The 20,076-nt window shown below is 34.7% G+C and overlaps 1 long non-coding RNA gene across 1 annotated transcript; it reads right to left on the bottom strand.

Annotated features, from left to right (window-relative positions):
- Positions 1 to 3,062: 3,062 nt before the first annotated feature.
- LOC135415946 (uncharacterized) lies at positions 3,063 to 19,756 on the bottom strand. Its single transcript, XR_010431353.1, has 3 exons — positions 17,352 to 19,756; positions 12,699 to 12,811; positions 3,063 to 8,587 (listed from the first exon to the last, which is right to left on the bottom strand). It is a non-coding gene; the product is annotated as an uncharacterized LOC135415946 (long non-coding RNA).
- Between the last annotated feature and the right edge of the window lie 320 nt (positions 19,757 to 20,076).

Genomic DNA, 20,076 nt, shown 5'->3' on the forward strand with positions numbered 1-20,076 from the left:
CATTTTCTTGTGAAGGAGGGTTTGGGGGGAACCTGACATTTTGGGGGCTTGGAGATGGGAGGAGTTGTTAGTGCTTTTTTGAGGATTTTGCTATTCTTTTATAGAAACAATTTAAATGAGATCAGTTAGGATTTATTAATATTTTTTTTATTGTTGCGAAGTGATGAGGATCATCACTTGACTGAACTGTTCAAGACAGTGGGACATATATGTAGTAGCTCCCTAGACTTGGAGAAGACCTCTGAAAACATCAAGTTTGTGCATATTTGTGTCTGGTAAAACAATATGTGTGCATGTTAAACATTGAAAATAGTCCAAGAGCTGCCATTAATTTGAATTGATCTGAAATCATTATCTAGAACTGCCAGGAAATTGAAAAATGAGTTATTTACTCAACACTTATCTGAGATACTCCATATCTTTTGAGGAATGTACAACAACATAATTATCATCATGTTTCTAACTTCAATGGTACATTAATTCATTAAATATGAAAGAAAGCATTCAGAAATGACTTTGGTAACGTATCCATATATAGTTCTGCTCTTTAACTGTTGTGCTCATGTGATAAGCAACACATGAAGAAGTCTCTCTGGAGTGTTATTCAGTAGAATAGTCTCCCAAGAACTTTAGGTAAACTATATTTCAAGTTGTGTAAACCTATATAATGAAAAATATCTGACAAAACTTTGGGTATAGGGCAGACCAAACACATTGTCAATTGTCTTCGTCTTGCCAGCTATGTTCCTTCAGCAGTTGACAGCTTTTGTGATTTTTTTCAGTCTATTTTACTAGAGATGATAGAGTTACACTGGCATGTCTTGCATATCTATTAGATGGCTGCCTGCACTTAAAGCTCAATGAACCCTGCAGATTCCTTCTAGTCACTCCTCCTACATTCCTTATCAGAATGTTCTGAAAATAATATCACCTCTACTGAAGTGTCAGGTGAAAGCCAAAATAAATAAATTAATTTCTCTTTATTTGATTAATTGTATGACATGTTAACACCATTGAATTGATCATTATGACTTGAGGTTTTGCTTATCAGCATCTCCCTCAAGAGTTCTGGCAAGTTATACAGTTATATTGAAACAGAGCAATAATTTTTAATTAACTGACTATCAGAAATCTTTTCAAAATTTATAGCATTCAAATTTTTCAAGGAAAGATGGAGAAATTTATTTTCTGTGGAAAATAACCCATTTTCCAGTGAGTCCACTAAAAATTTTGGATTATCAAGTGTTCAGCAGAAAATATTGAGATAGATTTTATTATTATTATTACCATGCATATGTATCTTCCTGTTTACTTTCCTGTTAATTTCTTTTTAAAGCTAGAGCTCAAATTTGCAAAGGTAGATGGTTGAGTTAGGTGCCCAAATACCTCCACAGATGTGACAGTAAGTCTCAGTCAGATTAAGGTTTAAAAACCTGTTTTCTGCTGCAGAATAATACATTGGGAGAAACACTTGCAAATTATACTGTTTTCATCACTCATTTTTTTATTCTCTTCTGAAAGACTTTGGGAAGCTCAGTACCACTATTTGCTAAGATGGTATGCTTTGTTCAAACTTAGGAATGCTCTAGGAATGGTGTAATGGCTGAGGATAAATTGTTATCTTCCAAGACTTGATGCTAGCAATGTGATCTGCTTCAGCTCAGAAAAGAATATCAGCTCTACCCACATCTGCCATACCCTCAGCAAATATTGTAGCAAATACCATACCTGGGATGGTACAGAAAAAAGGTGGTCCTTCGCTCCTACCTAGTGTTGCTTCATGTTTCCTCTGTGAAAAGACAACTTGCAGGAGCAGTTTTAGGGTAATGAGTATTTTTGTCCTAGATCATCTCCTTGCAACGTGTAAATATCACCCCTCAGAGACTTAGGAGAGATGTCTCTTTTCAGTATTTCCCACAAGTTATTTTCGGTAACTTTTGGTCTATGTTATACTTTTATGGATCCCATTATCAGCTTTCTCTCCTCACAGACTTCATGCAAGGTAGTGAAACACCTGCAATAAGTGCAATTCCAGTAAGTGACAGGTTTGGTGCTGCAACAACCAGCTAATGTTTGAGGCCCCAAAGTGTTTTGCAGTAAAGTTTTATATCCTCAGGATTTTGACAACCTTTGCAATTTTCAAGAAGTGGGATAAAACTATCTCAGAAGTGGTTACAAAAGCTGGGGACACTTTTGTTAACTGAGCTGTCATTTTGGCATGGTTTCAAGTGCATGGCAGACTCACTGAAAAAATATTGCATCATAAAATAAACCATGTAACAGAGTCTTAGCATGGAATATACCTGAGAACATGAGGTCAATCTATGCTTGTTATCTCTTAGAGATTAGAAAAATCCCAAACAACTGAAAACCCCAACCTAGCAGAGGGTTAATTTAAAACTAAAAAGAATCTACTTCAGGCAGTAATGTTTTTTAAACCTTCCTTTATAAATTTTGCTTATCAAGGAGTGCCCTTCTGGTATATCAACTGAGCCAAGACTGAGTTCTCAAATACTATGATGGCTTCTGTTAATTAGATAGTTTATCTGTGATGAGTTGTTGACACTGAGATGATTTGTGTTAAATAATTTTAAAATATTCTGTGGGGCACTAACTTAGATGCATTGTTTGTTCATATTCCAGGCCCCAGCTTCAATCTTTTTTACAGTCCTCGACAGAAATGATGTTGATGCTTCAGCTAACTTCTTTAAGTCAGAACAAGTAACATTACAAAGATATTTTTTGAGTAACTGGGAATCTCTGTAATATTTATTTCTTTTTATATTCTGAGCTTAAGTTTAATACCATAAATTTGAAGAACATTTTTTGTAATATTATTTAAATATGCTAAGTTTTGCTAGTTTATAATTTCTTAAATGTTTCTTTTGTGATGTTTTCCCTCTCACAAATCCATCTACAGTCCCCCACTTTGGGATAAAATGCAGGACAGACTGGCAGAATGTGACACTTCTTTCTACTAGGGTGCTATATTTTTCTACATGCTCTATATTTTGGAAGCTTTAGTTTCACAGGAAAGGTGGACAGGCTGGGTTTTAATTTGTTAAGGAGTGTGCTTCAGTGATGCTTACGGCATATTACACCATTTGAAATGAAAAAAAAATTTAAGCCTCCATGTAGATGAACCAAAGGTAAACACTTAAAGGGTGGAAGTTACTCTGGTACCATAATAACAGGAGTACATCCTTATTTGTTCTCCTTGTTCTTCTACTCCATAAATTAGTTCTCCCCTCCTATCTTGCTTCTCTATTCTTAAACCTTTCAACCTTGCCATTTCTCTCTTTTCTTTTCTTTCCCATTTATCTATTCCCCTTTTCAACAAAAATTATACCCTTCTTTCTGACTGTTTTTATCCCCTTTTCTCTTGTTTGCCTTCATTCTCTCTCTAGACTTTAAAGCCCCAAATGCTCCCTTTTCCTTCTCACCGCCCCATCCTTCCTGAGTGGGAGTGCTGCCCATGCCGCGATAACACCTCAGACTCTGTTGTGATCTCCATTCTGCATTTGCACATGGATACAGTCCCCTAATTGAGAGACTTTTTTTTTTATTAAAAGCATTAGACATTTATATGTAGGAATAACACTTGCAGAGACATTCTCTAGGTTAAAAGTTAAAAGGGATGTCAATCATCATACTTCAGAACATAAACAGATTGCCAGCGTGGGTTGAAAAGGAATTTTCCCCACACAAAATCATAGAAGTTTGCAATAGAAAAGAACTAATAGGTCAGCTAATCTATCTACCTGCCAATTCAAGCTTCTTCCACAACATGTATTTTGCTGCTCCTTTGGCCTTTCAAAAATCTCAAGCGATTGGACTGTTAATGCTTACCCATAGAGATTATACAGTTGTTTAGTGCAACTAGTTTGCTCTCCAGAATTTTTCAGGTAGACAGATTAAACTTTATTTTTTTACCTTCATCCCACTAGTCTTAATGCCACTTCCATCTATCATATTAAATAACATTTCTCTCTTGACTTATTTTTCACACCTTTCCATTAAACATAAATTGCTGCCACGGCCTGTTTGATGATTCTTATCTAATCTACTACATGCCTTTAGCTAAATAAACAATTCTTTTCAGTATGACCTATGTTTAAAATTATACTCTTGTAACTACAATGCAAATGAGAACAATCAGCTACATCATGACTGTAGGCAAACTAGAGCTTCTGAATATATAAATGAATATGCATATATTTGTCAACAAGGATATCCATATACGTGGTAAACTCACACCTATGCAAAATGAACATGCAGCTAACTATAATTTCCAGCAAGACAGCTCTTTCAGCTACATGAACTTTTCTATGGTACTCTTTTCTGTTCTGAAATTCTTTGTTCAGGAAGGAAGACAGCTTTCCAAATAAGGTGTCTGTCTCTTCAGACAAAAAAAAATTGTTTGGGGATTCAGAATAATGAAGAATTTTCAATAAAATAAAAAATACAGAGAAAAGCTTTAGTGTTTGACAGGGAGGTTAAACAGGTAAAAGAGTGTTGTCCCTTCCAGGACCACTTATAAATTATCCCACAGACCACGAAAATCAGTCAAACCAGAATTCTCCAGCAGGTTTTAAAATTCTCATATTCTAGCTTGTAAACAATGGGAAGACAAAAAATGCACAGGTAATCCAAACAGGCATAGGAATACTTTGCCTTGGTCTCAAAGAGACACATACTCTTGCAGATGTGACAGTGGACATGGTGAGAAAGCACTACATTGCTGTCCAAATGTATCACATGTGTATCTTCTGTTACTTGTGGGATTAGTGACATGTTAGAAGAATGAATTGGAAGGTAGAACTCTTCTTGTACTCTGTGCTATTGTTACAGCACTTAGGAGTCAGAAAACCAACACAGAAAATGTCAACTCCTGCTGCAAACAGCTTGCAACTATCCAGTTTCTGTTTCCCAAGACAAATCTCCACTCTTTGATAGCTCATATCATCATTTTTCTAGAGCTATGGCTCTTGCAAGTGTAAGGCTTTACTACAGAGATATTTTGAAAGTCTTGAGGTCAAATTCCAAGCAGCTGTTATAAGATGAAAGTGGCCAGTGACCTTCACTGCACTGCCTAGCTCTCAAGATACTTTCAAACTTCATTGACCTAAGGTGATCAGTAGTCAAGGCTGTTCATATAGCAAACACAGATTGCAGTGGTTCTCCTGTAAAAGTGTGTTGAAAAGTACAATATAGAACTTTCTATTTTAGATCAGTTTCTATTATAATTCTAACAAGCAAGTAGGTAATATGGTTAAAACACAGGTGATGAAATGGTTACTATGAAGTTAATATAAAGTATCCTAACTAGACACATTTCTGTAGCTCTGTTTTTATATTTCTTTATATCCTTTGTAGATTGGCGTAAACACAATTAATTAATCATGAAAAGCAACTCCTACAGAGTAGAAGCAGGATTTTAGCTTCCAAAGTAACTTCCCTGCCAGACCTGAAAAATCTTATTCATTGTCAAGCAGTGTCACTCTTCTTAGCCAGCCTTTGATACCATGAGGTGCAGCAACCAAGAACTGCAGCAGTCTGCCTGTTTTTTGACATGGATACAGGATTGAAATATACTGGGCTATTTGCACCATCTGGTACATGCATTTCAGTTGAATGAAAGCAGATGAACTCCTGGGCACTTTGGTGATGAAACACCAGGAGAAAAAGAAACAAAACCCAAGAGACGAAAAAGTGTTAGTGAGGAAAAGAAGCTGAATTGATCTCATTTCTGGACTACAGAAGGCCATCTTCTAGGTTTCCTCACACTTGATATGGGACTACATGTTTGACTCCTTGCACGTTTGGAGTGGGAATGCGTTAGATTAAGCAGACTGTTCTAATGATCTTTTTTAGTTTTGAAATCTAGGGATCTATAAATATGTATATATCAATGTTGCTGTGACTATGATTTGCAGCTGTCAATCAGTTTGTCTTTATGGGTGTAAATTTTCATTTCACTAGATTTTTTTGCACAGTCTTCTGAAAAGAATAAAAGTCTACTCCACATCTCCACATTTTAGACAGAAGAGTAATACATGATTAACAGTATGGTGAGAGGTGTCACATTCACATTAACACTGATGTGTGAACCAGTGGTCAAATGGCAGATTACATGTCTGTCACAACACATCAGGGCAGTGTTCCAGTCTGCCAGCTTTACCCTGCCCAGCTTCTTCAAACAAAGAGTTCTTCTGAAAAATGTAGCACAAAAAGAATGTTGAGCCTTTGGGGGAAAAGAAGTCTATCTCACAGTCAAGTTTTTGAAGTCTTTGTAACATCAAATGGCAGAAGGGGTTACTCGCAGTCACATAACCTTGCAGGTTCATGGATCTCTATAGCACAAATGTTGCATAATGTGGCCTTATCAAAGATTTTCTGCATGATAACTGTATTACTGAAAAAGTACTATGGCTGGCATATTTTGATTTGGAGAAAGGATGCCAATTGTATCAAGGCTAGGAAAACTCTGACCCAGTTCCAAGACAAAAAGCAAGTTTTTGGAATATCATTTGAAGCAAAAGTTCCAGTTCATTGGAAATGTAATGAAAAGTGTCCTTCTTCTTTTGTCTTAAGGACAGAATTTTATTTTTTAAGTGGGTAATTAACTACTGCTTGACTTCTTACATAGCAAATAGTCACACCTGGAATTGAAGTGACTTTTAGTGGATAATGATGTCTGAAGCCAATACGTATAATGAAGAGTAACATATTTTCAATCCCTTAGGACGTTTACATATATCAAAAGCAAAATTTTAGACAATAATTGTAATATTGTTTGCAAAATCAAAAATACTTTCTCAGGGTTTAAAAATGCTTTCTGGGGGGTTGTGAATATCATGCTCACTTGAACAGTGCCTGACTTCTTACATGCTCTAAGTCCCAAAAGTTCTGCTAAATTTTCCTGGAAGTTAAATTGCTTGTTCCAGCAGTACTCTCACTGCATTGAATGCATAAATTGGAATATATCAAGGCTAAAATGCTCAAAACAGCTAAATAACATAAAAGTTAAGTTCTATTTTCAAGAACACTCAAATTATATAGGTTTTTCTTTACAACATAAACCCATGTCAGCTAAAGAATATTATCTAAATACTATACTGGTGAATAGCTGGCATGTGAGCCAGTATTTGGACACAGCCCAAAATGAGTAGTTAAGTATTGTCTTGGCTCATCTCTTAAATGTTAATATGTGTTTACTATATATAAAGGACTTGACGATAACCTCTTACAACATTTTAAACATTGACTTTATCAAAATCACTCCTGATTTATACAAAAACAAGAACTGGAAGATGGAATCTATGCATAGATAGGATATGGAAAAAGACACACACATGCGCACACATATACGTATGTGTATATATACAAATGTGTGCATCTTCCATATGCTATGTATAATCTCTCTGTAACATCAAATACATAGTCTACATTTCATAAAATATTACAAATTAAATTTGTAGAAATTTACTACTCCTTATATGGCAGTTTTTTGGATTTTTACATTGATTTTGTATGGGAACATACTACCATACAAATTATTAGCAAATCTAGTCCTTTGTATGATCATATAGCTTTTACTAAAATCCCCTTCTCTGGTCCCAATTTAAAATAATTAAGAATACCTATATAGTTGCCGAGATCTACGAATTTATATAGTACATAGACATTTATTTTAAAACTAGTATACTATGGTGATAAAAAGTATTTTTCATAGTTTTTCCTTTTTTTAACTCACTGCTTTGTTAGTGAAATGAAGTTCAACAACACTAAAATGAGCCACGATTCAGTTTGTCAGGCTTGGCTTCCTTTCATCAATTTTTTTCTTCCTGACACTATGAACCTGCTGCTACTGTCATAAGATGTAAAGTTTATTTCTGTACACATTTTGTTTCTCATTTCTGTATGAATGGCTCCTATGTCTTGAGGAATAGAAATGTAATTTTCTGTGGATTGAACTTAAACTTCTCAAGAATAACATAGGTATGGAATGTTACAAGGAGGAAGAGTAGCTAGAGGGTCTGGATTACACCTTTAGCTATCTTCTTTCTAAGTCACTTAAAGTCCCTTAAATAATTATTCTTAAGCAGAGGTTTCACTGTATGTTACAGCACTATATAAATAGCAACTAGTGTTGTGCAGCACAGCATGGTGTTATAAATGATACAGCTGTACAACATTTTATATTCAGAAACTAGATTAAAAAAATGTGCACAACATAAATTCTATTCAATGATATTCATTAAATTTATTCTCACATTCAAAGACAGATAAACTTAATGAAATGCTTTTTAAGCTCTCATAAGTGCGCACTTGAGCGATGTAAAAGAAGTGTTAGAAAATTGTCTGATATTATGCTGGTAGGAAGAAAAGAGGTATACTTGTATGAAAATATTCTCAAGAAAATCAGAGCCGATACATAGAGTTTCCTATCTGTGAAGATCTTCAGTGAAAATAGTAATGAAATAGTACTTACAAGTGGAATTTTCATAAGAATTTATTATTGGTCAGCTTTGTTTCTTTTCAGTTTCATGCACGTTCTCAATAATTTCTGCAGAAGAAGGGTTTCCTGAAGTGTAGGACAAGATTCATGGGAAGAATTATGCTCTTAAAATCACAGTTAGGCATCTAAATAAAGCAACAATATTTTATTCTGTAATGTTCACAAAATCCTTACTGAACCAAAGCCTGTAAGTGTCTAGAGCTGCTCAGCATCTACATTTTCTGCAAATAATATTCCTGTAATGTCATTAGACACATGCTGAACAACCCATACTTTCAAAACACCATGAATAGTATCAACTAACACTCTAAGCCCAGAGTAATTCACAGATTAATTTCACAGCCCTGTCTGGGGGTCCTGAAAGTATTGCCTATACTTAGCTGTCAATTAGGGACTAAAGTGATTTAAATTATCCTTGTTAGAGGTTTGTTTTTGCTTCCATAGTTCATTTCAAAAATTAGTTACACACATGGTATTATTATAATATAATGAGTCATCTGTTAATTATTTTGGACATCTATGATAAGAAAATACACTAATGTTCCAGTTATTAATAGAATTAGCCTATGTATATGAAACTTAAATATACCAAATTGCCATGATTGTTTGACAAACTGTCACCAACTCACAGTTTCATCTTTAAAATGGCGCAGGTACTTTTTGTATCTAAGTTCTGTGAAGACATGTACAACCTGCAAGTGTGGCTTTACATAATTTCTGATAAGCAGTGTTTAACCTACCTTACTTTAAAGCCTTTCACAAAAATGCATGAATACACATGCTATCAAAAATAATCTTCAACCGACCACATGCTGTGTAAGGGTACCAGTGAAATACTTCATAAACAGACAGAATGCAAACATGCACAAACACACAAACCACTAATGCCATAAACAACTTCAAGCACAGTACAAACAAAATGCATGCCAAGAAACCTGTTTAAAAATGTGTATTATAGAAGAATGCATTTTCAATTTCTGAACATTTATTTGACTACTTATTACACAATTAACCAAAGGATGTAAAGTCTGTGATGGGTTTTGAATTAAACTTCTACCAAGTTCCAGAGACTGTTTATTATTTATTGTTACTAGATAGATACGTGTTATGTACGATATTTATGGTAGATCTTCTTTTTCTTCATGTATGTCACCTAATAAAAATGGCAACATATACGTGCTGTGATCATATGTCCCCTATGTGCATATCACATTTATAAACAGCCAGTAATTATTGGATGAGAATTTAGGTACTCAGCAAACATAAAAATCTAAATCATGCAACCAATTTACTCCTGATAAAAATCCACAGACTTCAATACCACTTTGCATCTGTAGGTATATTTACTTCTATAGAGAGTCTAAATATAAGAGTTTCATTCTTATTGGACTGATTACAGTACAATCATATCAAAACCACCCAAGGCCTCACAACAGCATCACAAAGTACCTAATGTGCCAAGGGGCTGACAAGTGAAACCCTTAGCCCACGCTTGGCAAGCAGACTGGCTGGAGACAAATCTGAATAGGATTTATGTTAGTGAAAAACAGAGAAGGCTGCTGTTAAGTAGGAAATACACAGAAGGAAGTCAGAGCCTAGAATCTGTCCCTCAGAAGGAGTTGGGTCTATGAGTCCAGTCTATGTGCCAGAATTTAGCCTGAGATTCTTCCCTTCCCATCTCTTCTGGGGAAGATTGTGAGTCAGGACCAATTTAGTGTCCAGTTTTAAGACAGAAATGACAAAAGATAAAATTTCATGAAAATTACTTCCAGATTCTTTCTATATACTTTTACTACTGATATGGAAAACAGCAATACAGCGTTGTGGCAGGCTCTGAGCTGCATACTTAGTGGATGGCCAAATATATAACTACCAAATCTAGTCTTTTCCTTCCTGGAGCTCTGACTTTGATTTTTTATCTTCTCAAATAGGTGTTCAGACTTACAAAATCTGCAGGAATCTTGTGATCATGAGTCCTTTGAAAAATTCACTTATATTGACAAAATGTTTACAGGAAAGGCTGTGGCAGAAGAGGGTAGATAAAAAGATGGACTGGTAGCACGTGTCTGGGTTCTTAAGGCTAAATCCAGTCTTAAAATGCCTAGCCAGACACAGAACATAGAGACTGGAGTTCACTGAAAATCAGAAGTGAATCAGAGAGTGAGCTGACTGGTAAGAGGTGCTGACAGGACAGGGTAAGCTCAGGCACAACACCAATCCAAGCATAGGTTCATGGGGCTAATCAATGGCTACAAAGAAATACTGAGGTAAATCTTTCAGGGCATGTCTAAACTGTCACTCCAACGCAAGAAGATTTAAGAAGCAGAGTGAAAAACTGTGAATGGTCTCAAAGTAAGCCAGAATTAGAAAATTACTAAATTAAATCAAATAAGTTTCACTGACGACTAAACAGACCACAGCGTGGGCACTGATTTATCTGTTCTGATGACTCATATAGAGGCAATTTAACCAGTTGTCCATCCAGGCAGAAGCCACTATCCCCGTGGCAGGGAGAATGTTCACTCCCCAGATGCTGCTGTTTATAACTAAGCATAATAGAACAAATGCAATTAGTGGTCTTGCAAAGTAACACAGAATTTCACATTCCAGATTGGCTGAAAGGTGATACGTCATCTCTTCATTCATGCTGTTCAGCAAGAAGAATTATCCCCAAGAGAGTTATCATTTAAATTCAACAAATACTTCTAAGATACTAATGAATCTTCATTACCAGATTGCACTGATTAAACTAGTAAAATTCTAAATGAATTCAATTAAATGGGCATAACTTTTGCACTGCATCTCAGTGCTCAGAAAAGAGCCACGTATTAATTAGATTATTTACTGTTCTTTCCTTTTAAGACATGTTTAATTTGAAACTGAACAAACAGTAAGAAGTAAAGACCTTTTCTGAATTTTCACTAAAATTTCATTTAATGCCAAAAACATGTTTCTGAATACTCCTCAGGAATAGGAAATGCTTCAGGAGAAGGTGGCAAACCAAGCTACCCTTGATATTTTATAATTTAGGGAAAAACACAAACACACAAAAATTTAACCATGTGGACATGTAAATAAGTGAACGTTCCTACATTTTTTTTCAGAACTTTTCCTAAATCTGAATTAAGTGACAAGATAGTAGTTGTTTTCATTTTATTTACCCTTCAGATCTTGCTTATACACAGCTTTAATGTTTTCCTTTATAATCTGTGCACCCTTATTATCTATGTGTCTTTTCCCTGGTGACTGTCTGCCTCTGAAAAATACTGATAAAGGTGAACCCTGTCTGCCTTTTCATGCTCGGCAGAAGCAAGTTTTTCTCAGTTTTTCATTCTGACTAAAGATCAACTTAGGACAATCAACACTCCTTCAATTTTTTCAAATTGAAATTTGATAATTTGCTGGCTAGTACAAAACAAAACAGTATACTTTTGTAAGCTTAGAAAGAACTTTCTCCTGTTGCTAGTAGAATTCTGACACACAATTTTTGTGGCTTTTTTCTTCCTCAGACATAAGGAAGTTGCTAGAGAAGTTGCTTGGGTTTTCCAAGTGGTTAGTGACTTGCCCAAGTTCTTTTGTAGCAACAATCCTCTCTTGTTGCAGTGAAATAACTTACATTGATATTAAAAAAAAATAGAGAAGTTAGAGCTCTGGCTTTGGCATAGGGGATTATTATTTGCCTGAAGCCACGGTTGATTTGGAAGGTTTTGGCTATGGTGATGCAAATCCCTTGACACAACTTCAGACTTTAGGTCAGTAAGTAATATTCAAGTTCCTTCCTGATAACTGAGCATGACTCAGTGATTAAAGCTGTCAGGTGACCTGACATCTCTGGAGGTCTGCTATGGAAAAAGTCATGGCCAGAAGCCTTGAAACCCATATACCTGTCTCTGTGTTTATTAATGTCATCACTAGTGGCAAATGTAACATACAGTTTAAAAAAATAATGCTCTATTTTTTTTAACTGGATTTATAAAGTCCAAATGTTTACTTAGAAACTAAACATTTTGGTACTGGGGCCTCTAGGATATGTTGGCAGTGGAAAAACTAACCTACACCAGATGGCAGAGGTTAAAGAAATACTATAAAATATGGCTTCTATTCATACAGTTCTCAGACAAACAGAACCCCAAGCAGAAAAAAACTGTGAAAGTGGAAAACCTTTTCATTTGCTTACATTTCTCTTTGCTACTCAGCAAACCTGAGAGGTATTGTATCATCACGTATCAAGAAAGTAATATGCCAGATTGCTGTAACAGGTGGAATATGTTTGTTTGTAACACGTTGAATCTGAAATAAAGAAAGGACCAAAGTTACTAAAGGTTTTACAAAAACATTTGTAAAATGTATGTAGCTTGGTTTTGTACCTGCAAAGCTTACTGCATAAGTGACAATTTGAGACAATAGCTGCATTTTGCACAAAAAATAAAAAAATTATACTGTCAAATTTTCACAGGTTCAGTTAATTTGTCTAGGTGAACATGTAAGCTAAGGAGATAATTCTGCATTAGCCTTTTTAATTAAACATTTCATAAAACAGAGCAATTTTTATCTATACTTCACACTATTATACCTAAATCATATAATTTCTAAATGTCATCCTTAGTTTTTGTATTTGTTTTTAAAGCGTCTTAAAATCACAACTGTTTTGTAACCTCAATATACTTACATAGCATTTCATGAATTTATTCTTTTTATAGTATAAATGCAGCCTTACAATAGAAATACTTATTTTATAAATTTTTTTCAGTTAAAAAACAGTAAAATAAAATGCATGATATAACCCATTTTCTTACTATATATGTAGTCACATGATGTTAAAAAAAAAGAGAGAAAAAAAACTGATGTGAACTTGGGCACAATGGACCATGCTGTCAAAAAAATCAGTTGTCAAAAATGCAGATGGCATAAAAACACAGAAACAGATAAGTTATTGGAATATTTTTTTTTAATAAGAGCTATTGCATGGATTTTTAAAATGGATTATGTGCCTAAATATGTGGGTGGGTAGCCACTATAGTCTTCAAGGATACCTAAATGTTTCTTGAAAAACCCATTTATCTGAACAGTTAGGCAATTAATACTTTGAGAGATATGGTCTAATGTCCGAGATAGAAGTAAATGTTCTTCCATATAAATGAAAAGCTACCTGATGACTTGTCCTTTTCCATTTAAAAAAGAGAAAAAAAAGAAAACAAAGCTGCAGCAAATGGAAAGCTCTGCACAATGAAAACAACTACTGTGCAGTTCTGGAGAATATTCAGTAAAGACTTCATGTATTTGAAGTGTCTGAACTACTATCATACTACTAATGAAACAGCACTACTGGGGGCATTCAAAAGGATGATTAAGGCTGGTAACTAGCTACCTGGCCAATCTCAACAGTTCAGCTAGAGGCAGGCTCTGCCTTTCCCTCCTGAGCAAGTTCCCATGAGACAGAGAGAAATCTTGAAACACAGAACATACTTAGAACTACTGTGACTGTTCCCTCCTTCTGCCTACCCTATTTTTGCCCCTTTTGCCTGTAAGATTAGTGGCATTTTGGTGTGAATACAAAGCGTCTTTGCGATGGATATAGAGTCAAGTGTTCATAATAAACTCATCTCTTATTGCTAGGCAACACTGAGCAATGTGAATTTGTCACTTCTGTTTGGTGCAACTTTCGATTTCACCTCCAACTGTAACAATATAGCCTGCTATATTTTAGATGCCACTGTGGTTGGATGCCATCCCAGGAAAGATGTGAACTACTACTGACAGGGAGTGAATGACTGGCAATGGGCATAAGCAGTTTTTTGATTCTTAAGCCTTGACATATAATTAATTGTTAGATTTATTCTTCTATGAAACATACTTCATGATTCCTGTTTACTGGCTGCCTTTTAGAAAAGACAAATGGAACAAACAAATTTCCAGTGAGGGGAAGTTTTGCTTGCCTGCTTACCTTTTTTTTCATGTAGTATTTGTTCTGTTTGTATTTTTCTGCTTTGACTGTCTTTTTGAGGGGTGGCTATAAGTAAAATTCAGATTTTAAGTATCCTCAATGAAGCAAATATCAATATTTCTAAGGCATATCCAATTATTTGCTTGAATCAATATGTTCCTTACTTAAGAAATTGAGGTTCAGATTATAAAATACGTTGAGCAACTCTTACATACTGCCCCTCACATCTAACACCACCCATTGTCGAGGAGCTCAGATTATTGCAGAAAGAATACACAATTTTTTCAATCTGAAATGAAACTCCCCATCCAATTCAAAATAAGATGAATGCTATTATGTGCTTTGGTTTGTTTTTTCTTTTTTATTAGAGAACTGATAATTTTGGTTTTAAAATCTGTGTGTGATTGCCTAATCTGGCTACGAGGTCTCAACATTTTGATCTTTGAACACTTAAGTATGTTTGAGAGGCAAAAATGGGAAAACTGAAAACTAATATTGTTTTACCACCTTTGTCTAAGACATAGCTAGAAAGAAGGATGAATTTATACATCAAAGAAAACACACATCTAAAAAGTTAGCATCACTATCAACAGTTATTTCTCTAAATGTTTAGAAATGTTTCCCAACTATATTAACTACTGAAATATGACAAACAGCTGAGAATCCTAGTAATATTTTAGTCTTTGCATATTTTCACTGACTTACTGAAAACAAAAGGAGTTTCCCTAACTGTATGAATGAACCATAGCATGTGCGTATTCTTTTAAGAAAGGCCAAGGGTGCAGTTCTGTTTTCTTAGCTCTGCTTTCATATTTATGTGTCTCATTTCCAGCTCATTGCTGATGCCTTAGTTGCACTATCCATCAACACTTTTATCCTCCTTGTTCCTCAAAAAGAACATAAAATCCTTTTTTATGTTGTGGTAATATTATTGCAAATAAAAGCAAATACCAAAATCTTTATTAGTCTGCCAAAATAATAAACTATTTAATAAAAGCATGCTGTAAAAATAAGGTCATTTGCATCACTCAAGTTCCTTACAGAAAATACAGAGAATTATTGGTCAAAAAGTGCAAACTGACAGCAATTATTTCAGTTGTTGATCTAATGCTGCCTGAAAATGGGATAAAAAATGCACTGAGGTTTTGCAAGTTTTCCGTCTTTAACTGTTTTTAATGCTGTTGTATATTTAAGAGCCTGGGAGAATGAAATTTTTTAAAACTGTATTTTAACCAATCTTATCCATAGTGGAAGAAAGAGAGACCGGATATACTCTATTAGAAATCTTTAATGCAAAGTTATAGTAACCTTCTGACTCCCATCTTGCCACAAGATTTATCATCCAAAAATTTACCATTTTTATATTTCTTATTAATTGTGTTTCATTAGGATTTGTGTCAGCTTTATCTATATGACATTTTTCACCTTTTTCTTTTGTCGTCCTTGCAAACAGATCAATGAAAACCTGATATTTAAGAAGTTTGTTAAATGTTTAAAGTTACTCATAATATGCTGTTAAAATCATGTATGTAAGTCTGATCCTTTTTCCCTGTACTACAAACCTCACCATTATTTTCTCACTGCAGTTTCTCTCCCCATCTGGCAGTTTTGCAAATATGTTATTGATAGAGCACAGAAAAATCAGTTGCCGTGGTGAGATTTAAACACTGCTTGTGATGTCCCTGAATACTTCCCCAGATGAACGTGCATATAAACATTAAAAATAAACCAATCTTATAAATTTTTAAGATTATAAATTATCTCATTCATTATACACAAAGTATCTACCTTAATTGCCATAATCTAAATGATAAGAATTATCTTTAAAACCACTGAGTTAAAAGGTTTATGAAAAGACTCTTTTTAAAATACTTATTACAGTGATCTTTTGTAACTTACACAGTTGTAAAACTCCATAAATCTCAAAATACTCTGCAAGGTATATCTATGTCACTTTACAGAGAGAGAAACTGAAACAAAGAGCAGCTGAAAAACCAGGAATGATTGAGCAACAATCAACAAGTTATTGACCAGAAAATAAAATTTTAAGATTCAGACCACTGGTGCTGTCTCAGTATTTCTGGGCTCTATTGCCTCTGCTTCTTAATCTCAATAGAGATGCTCCACTTATTTAGAGGATGAGACCTGTATAGAGATGAAATATTTTAAAAAAACATTATATATATTGAAATGAGTATTTCACAGAGCCCTGTTAGTATATTCAATCATGCTTTAAACCATTAAATCGGCCAGGAGTTATTCTCCTTGCTTCACAGACTGCAGACTGCTGAAAACTGAATTTAATGTTTAGGATGTCATGTGATACGTGCAGGTTAGATAAAAGAATTCATGTTAGGAACAGAACTTTTTTATTCTGAAGGTGTGGAAATTTACTATTTGCATCCATTAGTACGTTCAGTCAATGTACGTTTTTTGTCTTCCAAACCTGAGCTGGGTTACACGATCTGGTAAAGTCCCTCACATGTAGCTAAATCAGTAATTTCCAAAGTTTACTCGTTTGGATATTGTACAGAGTAACAGCAGTTGCTGGACTAACAGCTCCCAAATATATGCAGGACTGTGTACTTCAGAAGGAAGGTGTTTAAACCTTATGACAACCATACAATTGAAATACAGAATATGTACAAGAGCTTCAGAATACTCCATCATTAATCAGTGTTAGGGTTTAAATTAAAAGTACTTGCATTGTATGAGCTTGGTATTTATTGGGATTGTTATGCTATGTATACTTTATTATGACAGATGGGATTATAAAATACTTAGATAATTGCAGAAATGTTAATTAGAAGTTTGTCTATTCAGGCTAAGATATGCAATAAAGACATCGCCAAATTACATTTTTCAGAATATTTTATCTTGCATTACCTGTAAAACAGTAGATTTGCAAAGGTCTTTTAAGGATTATTTTCTGAGCTGTGTTCTTACACATAAGAGAATTAAGTAAATCATCAACAGTGGAACAAACCAATGGAAGATTCTGTAGATAATAATTTGTGACTTGAAAAGACTATAGATTGTTTAAATTCCCTTCAATACTTTTAAAAAAACCCACAACCCAAGCAACCAAAAAATAACCTAACAAAAATAAGCAACCCAAACCAGGCAATGGCAACTAGCAAATTGAAATTAATGTTCATGCAGCAAAAACCAGGGAAGGCTACCCCTATGGGTTAGTGGCATAGCTGACTACGGACAGAGAATCTCTGAAGTGAACCACTGGTTCACAATCCTCCTTTTCAATCTCTGCAGATGGGTGATAAACTTTTGCTCATATCAGCTCTTATTCCTGAAGTTGTAAAGATTTTTTAATGTTATTGCAGTAGTACAATGACTGCAAACCCGTATGTTTTTGAAAATCATAATGCTTACATGAAAACCAGAGAGCAGGTGTCCTGGTTTTTGTCTTTGCCCAATTTCTCAGGCACTACAGAACCTATGGGACAAGAAGAAGAGACCTTTTTGTTCAAAACCGGTTCTTATCAATATGGTAATCACAAGTATCTTTCAGACTCTCGAAAAGCATTTCTTTACTTCAAGGCTTAAACAACATTAAAGAAAGCATATAGACAAAGCAGTGTTGGAAAGGAAGTAACATGCCCTTATTTTTAGCACTTGCCCACTTGTCACTTAAACTCTCATCTGCCTTTCAAATGTAGTGTAATCTAATTTTTATGCATACTGTATGCTCATACAGACAATTTCCTTATTTCAGAGTATGTTGAGTTTGGTAATGGTTTTTGTACTTTTTCTTAACCTGTTTCAGAAATAGCACTGCCACCATTTGTCTCAGTAATATACAGGACAATGGAAATTGACATTTTTCTATATAGAAGTGAAAAGAATATTAGTTTTATCAAAGACTAGATCCCTTCTTCCCCTCCAGTTATATTTGGATTTGGTGACTTCAGGGCTTACTGTGTAGGATGATTTTAAGCAATGGTCCCTGTGGTTGCTGCCTCTATTACCTAATAATTGACCATGACAGAAATTATATGTCCGAAGCCAAGGGGCAGAGTGAATAGCATATGTCAGGGTCAATTATAAGGTGGAAGACCCTGCAACAATAAAGACTGCACTGATTAGAGCATGATATTGACATGGGAGCCGAAGCTTCAATGTTATTTCAAAGGGCACTGTCACAACCACCCTTCCTTGAGGACTCAAAATCAGAGCCAGATTATGTCAGTGGTTTATACTACAAATGATGTCATAAAGTTCAATGGGACATTGAAAGTTACAACTGATTTGTTGCTTTTCTTTTCAGCAATAAAATGCTTTCTCAGAATCACTCATAATTAAGCTCGCTACTTTGCTAATTAGGTCAAAACAGCTTCATACTTACTAGATTCTTTCTTGAAAAATCCAACTCTCTGAGATGAAGGGTATTAAACGTGACACAGTTAAAAACTGGCTTGATTGTTAAAGTTATTAATGTTATTTCTACTGGCAAAACTGAACAGAATAGGAACCATGGAATGGAAAGAAAATAATCCTTTTTATTACTTAAAGTTCTGTTATAAATATTTTATGGTATGGGAAGATTTTTGTAGTGAAACAAATGGGCCAAAAAACTTGCTGTTTGCTTATTCCCCTGAAACTTCACCAGTTTTAACCTTCTCAAATGTTCTTAATGAATGATGAACCACAGAACCATTTAGTAAGTGAGGAATGATCTCAAATTATACACCACTACAATCAGAGACTATAGTTCCGGTTTAGATTTTCATTCCAACAGTTCAATTTTCTGACTCTTTTCACTGAAGGCTGCTTCTCTAAATTTCTGAGACTCTGTAAAAATATCCCAGCCATTTCTGCATACAAGATCCCAGTGGTTTAGCTCATGATGACGAAGAGGATACTGTAGCTTAACCTCATTAACTAGATAGCTAATTTCTCTCTGTTATCATGGGTTATTATCCACGACCACATTTTTCCTGGGTGTTTTGCAGCCATCATATAGATGGCTAACTCCCAATAAATTAAAGTCTATAGTTTTAGATTCAAATTTGTTGAACATATTACAAGGATTATTGAGCCTAAAAGATCTCTTTCTTCCTCCCTAGAATGGTTAATTAGGAGATCATAGTCTTTAACATACAGTTAATATAGCTTCACAGGAAACATGTCATATTAGATAAGAGGGACCTGTTTTTGAATCTTGTATACGTACTTCTTTACAACAAACATCTCTGATCTACATTTGTTTCAATGTAACATTAGAATAGCTCTCACATTTGTTTTGTATTTAAAACTTACACAAATTTAAATAACTGTAAATACAATATCTCCACTTAACTTTTTAATTGCAATCAAAATAGATACATGTAGAACAAAACCTCCTTTGGTACTACAGGCTTTCTGGTGATCTGGAGACTTTTTCCCCTTGGAAGTACTTACAGACTTCAGATAGAGAAAAATACATTTAAATCCCATGGATTAAGCTGAACAGAAAAAATGTAAATGAATGATTTTGCCAGTTACACTTGACAGTTTCTCTTGGTGGTAATTAAAATTAGTGCTTTTATTAATATAGTAAAAATTTCAAACACTGAAAACTCATTTAGTCAAGTGAAAAAACTGTTCAGCTGCC

The sequence above is a fragment of the Pseudopipra pipra genome, chromosome 6 (assembly GCF_036250125.1).
Source record: "Pseudopipra pipra isolate bDixPip1 chromosome 6, bDixPip1.hap1, whole genome shotgun sequence".
NCBI lineage: Eukaryota > Metazoa > Chordata > Aves > Passeriformes > Pipridae > Pseudopipra > Pseudopipra pipra.